This window comes from Protobothrops mucrosquamatus, unplaced genomic scaffold (assembly GCF_001527695.2).
Source record: "Protobothrops mucrosquamatus isolate PMUCROS unplaced genomic scaffold, P.Mucros_1.0 scaffold223, whole genome shotgun sequence".
NCBI lineage: Eukaryota > Metazoa > Chordata > Lepidosauria > Squamata > Viperidae > Protobothrops > Protobothrops mucrosquamatus.
Genome location: NW_015386575.1, coordinates 355,883 through 363,030, shown reverse-complemented (window position 1 = coordinate 363,030; position 7,148 = coordinate 355,883). Strand labels below are relative to the sequence as shown.

The window sequence follows — 7,148 nt, the reverse complement described above, 5'->3', positions numbered from 1 at the left end:
CAATATGTGTATTTGTTTTTATGGTGATATTAGCATTCTTTTCTTTCTTTCACATAGTATCACATTAAAGAGAAGGATTCCCATATTTTATTTATGACATTTCTTTACCCATGCCTTGACTTATTCACTGCTGCCTCATCCATTGTACAAGTTATTTGTGCTTTTTTCTCCCCTTCCATTCAATCATTTCTGATTTTTAGAAACTGCCTGGACAAAGCCCTGCAATTTTTTTGGCAAGGTTTTTCAAAAGTGGTTTGCCATTGCCTCTTTCCAAGGGCTGAGAGAAAGTGAGTGGCCTAAGGTAACTTATCAATCCTCAAATATTGTATGTAGCAGCTGGAAATCTGAAAAAAAATATATAGAAAAGAAAGAAAAGCCTCCTTATACATTTTTTTTGTCCAATGGAAATTTTAAAAACTTTTTTTAAAGCTATCAACAGCTGCATTTTGGCAGGAACACATGTCATGTGCCACCATTTTTCCACTACAGAGGACATAGATTTTAGCTTTTGGGGGCTGTAATTTTTTCATTTCTTTTCTTCCTTTGTTTTTTGTGCCTTCAAGTCAATGTTAACTCCTAGCAGCAGCCTTGACTAATCTCTCAATTTTGTTAGCAAAGTTTTAAAATGTGGTTTGCCATTGCCTGCTTCCTGGGACAGATAGTGACCAAAGCCAGCTGTGTTTGTGCCTAAAACAGGACTAAAATTCACACTCTCTGTGTTTCTAGCATGGCATCTTAAATCACTACACTAAACTGCTTCTAAGTACTATTAGTATACTAATAGTGCTATATTAGTAATACTAATAGTGCTATTTATTTGTATTATATAATTAATGTTTTTAATGTTGAAACAGCAAGATAGCAAAAAAAAAATAATACAAAATATGTTCTAAAAATACCTTACAAATGTCTTTTATTCTATACTGTACTGGCTGTTCTATACTTGTGCATTTGATTTTTCTTGTTTAAATGTAAAACCTTATTTTTCTCTACACTGAATTTCATTTTGTTAGATAGGGCCCAGTGATCATGTCTGTCAAAATTGAGAGATAGAATCAAGATCACGTGAAGTGTTAATACCACTTTACAATGCCTTGGTAAGGCCACACTTGGAATACTGCATCCAGTTTTGGTTACAATGATGTAAAAAAGATGTTGAGACTCTAGAAAGAGTACAGAGAAGAGCAACAAAGATGATTAGGGGACTGGAGGCTTAAGCATATAAGGAAAGGCTGCTGGAATTGGGTATGTCTAGTTTAATGAAGAGAAGAACGAAGGGAGACATGATAGCAGTGTTCCAATATCTCAGGGGTTGCTACAAAGAAGAGGGAGTCCAAAGCACCTCAAGGCAGGACAAGAAGCAATGGATGGAAACTAACCAAAGAGAGAAGCAACATAGATCTAAGGAAAAATGTCCTGACAGAACAATTAACCAGTGGAACAACTTGCCTCCAGAAGTGGTGAATGCTCCAACACTGGAAGTTTTTAAGAAGAGACTGGACAGCCATTTGTATGAAATAGTATAGGGTTTCCTGCCTGAGCAGGGGGTTGGACTAGATGACCTCAAGGTCCCTTCCAATATCATCATCATCATCATCATTTAAGATCTAGCTATCTAGTTATCATCTATCTATCAATCATCTATCATCTATCTATTTATGTATATGGGCAATGTATAATACCATTAATAAATAATAACAGCAGTTGGAATTTAAGAAGATATGCTATGCTTTTCTTTTGATTACATTCTCTTTTCTTCTTGAACCCAGCAATGATTTTCAGGGCCCTCCAGAAGAAATTGACTTTAAACCTGCAAGGAATAATGGCCCATGCTAAACTGAAGATAGGAAGTTGTGGGGACAAGAGAAAAAAACAGAAGCATTGTAGTGATTGTTGTTTTTTGGTGTGTTTTCAATTATGAAATAGAAGAAATGTGTATGGGCCAGACAGGGACCACAGACACAACAGAGCAGCTGCCAACATTTGTAAAATATACAGATAATTTTCCCTTCCTGCCATCTATATAGAGATAAATGATACTACGAGAATCTTAAGATTTTGAGTGTTGCTTTCATTCTTCTAGTCCATGGAAAAGATGAAGATTCTGGCTGGGAAATTCTGTCGAGGGAAGATATTTGGTTGCTGAAACTACATCTTCTGTTTTCTGGATGAGAGATTTCTGTCACAAGATGGATTATATGTTAGAAGAACTGAAAGGAATTTGTTGGCCTGAAACAGGATGAACTTGATCAGGGCAACAGAAAAATGTGGACTTAGACATGAAAATTCTGTATTAAGGTCCTCCCCCCCAAAAAAGGAACAAAAAAGTCTTCTAGAAGAAGGTGAGAGTAGTGCTATAATGGGCCTCTTAATCACTCAATTAAAGCATAGGAAGAACATTAATTAATTATGATAGCCTTCATTGTATATACTAATATTTAGAATATGGATTACAAGCAAGATCAGCTTAAAGCCTTAATAGATAAAGGCAAATATGATTTAATAGTTACAATAGGTATCTGATAATTTATTTGATTGGAATATGACAGAAGATACAAAGTTGTCAAGAAAAAATAAGTGTCAGCTGCTGATCCATGAAGAAAAATCTGGATGATGTTTTTCAAAAGCAAGATGTAGATCTTTCAAGCAGGTATGAATTAGCATTGCTGGAACATTATAGTTATCAACCTTGCCAAGCATGGTATTGAGGAAATCATACCTTTCTTCTTTATAGGATGGAATGAGCAATGAGTGTAGTGAGCTGAGGCAGTCGAGAAGATACTTCAAATGCAGATGGGCATTTGCTGTACCTGTTGAGACATGTATGTCTGCACTTTCTTATATTCAGTGTATCTTTTAGTGGAACCACAAAGCAGCTGTGGAAGGTATGTGTTGTTAATTATCCTAGGAAATTGGATTTATAGTTCTTAGTATAGCCGTTTTAAGAATTTGTATACATTTGTATAAATTTGCCTCCTCACACATTCCAAAGCACCATTTTTTCTTCTGTTCCAACAACAGAGCAGAGCTCTAATTATATATAATTACACTCTAGGCACAGTACTACTAAAAACGGCTAATAGAAGGGAAAAATAGTAACCTGTCTCACCCTTATATGGCTATAAAATATTTAATGTAATTAATTATCCATTGTAAGATAGACAGACAGACTGTCTACACATTTTTAAAAGATATGAAAAGATTTCTGAAGAAATAGGGGACTATAAAAAGTGAACAATCATAATAGCAACTATAAGCCAGAGATCTAAGGGAAGAACAAGAGGTAGTATTTAACTCAGCAGAACCCTTCCCTCCCTTCCCCCTTCCCTCCTCTCCTATTTCCTTCCTTCCTTCCTTTTCTCCCTCCCTCCCTCCCTCCCTTCCTCACTTCTTTCTCTTTCCATAAGGGCTAAACAGGGTAGATATCCATAGAAAAAAGTAAATAAAATGAGTTCATCGAGACACTTTATCATGCTTTCAAACTGTGGTAAAGTAAGTGCCTTTTCACCATCTGTTACTTTTTATTATGTAATTATTTTATTATGTAACTATTCATTTACAGTGCCATTTAAACAAAGAGAAATTACTGTATATTGACATTGCCAGGCCTCTTTGTGTGCCAGTGTCTCCCCCCCTGCAACCAAAAAAATGGCATACAGAAAATTTTGGCATCAATTCATCCAATATCTTCACATTCCTGTTTGTGAGAAATATACAACAAATGTTGTAAATTAGCATACATATGTTTCTTATATCTATTTCTCATTAATCTTGAGAGGAAATGAAGCAGTGATATGCAACTGGAAAAAAATATAGTTGTACTAAATATAGAGCATAATCCTGATGCTTAAAATGTTGTCACATTTCGTTCAATACACTATGCTTTTTTCTTGCTACATATTTTTGAGTTTAGAAAGAGCTATGGAGGTAATACACAGATACAAATATGAGTATAGTATTCATACAAAATTGCAGCCATGTTCAAGATATTATTGGAAGTAGAATTGCAAGGGAAATCCACTATTGACTCTATTGAGGATGGATCTATGTAACCTTTTCTGAACAAACTTTATTAAAACCTAATAGTTACAATCTAATTTACAGTGTGGAATATACAGACATCCTTATAAGCAATGATTTTCAATAAGTAAAGCAAAAAGGATTGTCAGGACCAGGTAAATAGTTGAGCTTTCTAAGAAAGAAGACAAAATCTGAAACTGGCATAGACACAGATTTACAAATGGTCCTGATACATGGAAGATGTTCCAAAGCTTGACTGATCTCAGGTAGAGGCTTTTATTCTAGAAGCTCTCAGTCTGCACCTTTGCCCTTTAGTGTTTGATGTAAAGATGATGACGACCTTATGGGTATAATATCACTGTTGAGATTTACAGGAGCAAGGGCAGAAACAGAGTTACATGTTGCCACTAATGCTATAACCATGGATTCAGGTCTGCCTTGGATTCCTTGGATTCAGGTCTGCCAGATGCTGCATCCTTTCTTCATGTTGTCTTTCAGGGATGAATCATGTTTAAAATTTGCTAGATTTGCTGTATATAGGAAAACAATATGCATCCTTAATTCCCATCCTTCCCCACATGGTTTTCCAGATTTAGTTTTTATAGTAGCTTCTTGTTTTTGTGAAGATTCCTTTCTTGGCACCCCATTATTCTTAATATAATCCACAATCTGACCTGATTTCCACAATAAAAGCTTTTCCTTAGCTATCATAGGTATTTCTGAAATCCACTTGTATCTTTTCCACTCTGAGATTTTGGAAATGTGTTTCTACTTTTTTTTTATTCTTGGATCTTTCTATACCACCTCTGATTCATTTTTGCATGTTAAGCCTACTAAATCTGTTAATAATATTGTATTATATGTTGACTATCCAGAAACTCAAATTTAATTTTTTTAATTTTCTAACTTTATCCCACATACATAATACCAATCATTCATAGGCTGCTCCATGGTTTGTACCTGGAAGTGTTCTGGATGGTTGGATTGCACTTTTTGGCTTCTGTTTCCTGTTAAGTAGTTAATTTGATTCTGATGTTCATCAGGTGAATTCCAAATACAGATTATATATGTTGCTTGAAGAAAAAGTTGCCAACAAAGAATTCTATTTGCAAAACTGAATTAACCTGAAAATACAGAAGAGCAAAATAATCCTTTTATGTTGCTCCCAATTACTAATTAAAGGACAGAAGAAAGTAGTGCCTTGGTGATCCTTTCCTTTCCAAAGATACTATAGGGCCAAACAGGATAACTACAGTGTTCAATTAAAGTTCCCACCCTTGGAGGTACTTTGTGTATATTGAAGTTCTTCCAGGCTTCGGAAGACTGCAAGCAATCTGAAATATATCCAATGTTAAACCATTTAAGCAATCTGAAATATATCCAGAGTTAAAGCATTTGTGCTTGTCCTGGAGAGAAATGTGAAAGCAATGGTCTGAAGAAATTTGAAGCCTCCTGAATTGCTTTGTAGAAATAAATTGGCAGTTGGAATTAGGTCACCTCCAGGGTTTGATGATTTCCCCAAAGTGAACCCATGTCAGTTCACAAACATTTATACTATACAATACAGCTTACTCCTGGCAAATAGTATCCTCTAACAGGACAAATCTGATTAAACTTCTCTTCTCTTCTCTTCTCTTCTCTTCAATTTTCAGAATTCAATTTTTGAATAATAGAAGAAGGACCTATCTTTAGGAATTGAAAAACTGAGCTAATTTTTAGCATACATTTTTATTAAAAGTACTACAAAGAACATAAAAAGAAAGAAAGAAAGAAAGATTTTTGCAATAATCAAAACTAAAAATCATAATTACATTTTATTGTATATCAGGGTTTCCAGTCAACCATAAATGTAGATATTGATTTTTTTTTCTAATCATCTCTACGATTTCTATTTTCTTTATCAATCATTCCTCCATTATAGGTAGTACAATATTGAACCTCTCTCATTTTGAACATATAAATCTAACTGCAGTTATCATATATAAAAACAAACTTTGTGACTTTTTACTAGCTAGTTAGTCCCAAAAGACAAAAAAACTGAACTACTTCTTTATCTGCCAATCCATTCTGTTTTTAAATTATCATAAAATTACCATTTTAAATTAAATATAATTAGTCAAACTGTCACTAGCAATTAAAATAAATACAATGTACTCTGTACCTCATGAAAGCCCTCTAGACTTACAGCATTGGTTCTTGATCAAAACTTGCCAGGGACATGAATGCTTCCCCTAATCTATGCCAAACTATCTTGGACAGCAAGACCTTGCCTGGAGCATCCTTCTGGTGGTATTTAAAACACCTGGTACCCCATGGTAAGTGAAAGAAAATATTTTTTTTCATTGTGTTTATAACTACATATATACCAGAACAGGGTACGTTTATTCCTGTGGACAGAATAATATGACATTATGTTCAAAAGTAATCCAACCAATAAATTAATAGTTCAAGCAAATTGTAAATGAATAATTTAAGCAAGCAGTAACTTTCATGAAGAAACTTTTTCATTGTGTGCTTTATATCAGAGGTCTCCAACCTTTCCGGGATTGAGGACTGGAGGAGAGAAGAGCAGCTTCAAAACTGGTGCACCATGCACACTGGTGCAGCACTAGTGGCCCTGTTCGCACATGCAACATGCACTGGCGCTGTGTGCATGCATGAATGGTCATGCACCCTCTGTGGCATCTAGCGGCCCATTCACGCATGGGAAAATGGGCCACGGACACTCACCCCACGCTAGCATCCCCGTTTGTGTCTGCACACATGCAAAAATGGGATCGCAGGCCCTTGTGCAAGTGGGGGAATGCGCGCCCACACATGCATGCACTGGTCAGCCATTTCTGTGGCCCACTGGCCAAAAGCCCACAGCCCAATCCCAGGCCACGACCCTTAGGTGGAGGACCCCTGTACTAAGGAATTTTAAACCTTGTAAGACGTTATGACAAGTGCCTCAATTTGAATGGCAATTATGTTGAAAAGTAATGTAATGTTGTAGTTTGCTAATGTGTATAATAAACGTTCTGTATCTGTGAGTGTCTGTCATTGATAACCAAATGGAGGTTTATTTATGAATTGCCCTCGTATAATGAAAGTATTGTATGCACTGATTTAGTTTAAATCTCACTGTA

The 7,148-nt window shown here is 35.5% G+C and overlaps 1 long non-coding RNA gene across 1 annotated transcript in view; it reads right to left on the bottom strand.

The window, feature by feature from the left end:
• Positions 1-4,051: 4,051 nt before the first annotated feature.
• The window catches only part of LOC107285865, a 12,679-nt gene continuing 9,582 nt past the window's right edge, over positions 4,052-7,148 (bottom strand). Inside the window, exons 2-3 of the long non-coding RNA XR_001548841.1 lie at positions 4,981-5,144; positions 4,052-4,550 (exon numbers count right to left, since the gene is read on the bottom strand). This is a non-coding gene — a long non-coding RNA (uncharacterized LOC107285865). The remainder of the gene's footprint in view (positions 4,551-4,980; positions 5,145-7,148) is intronic.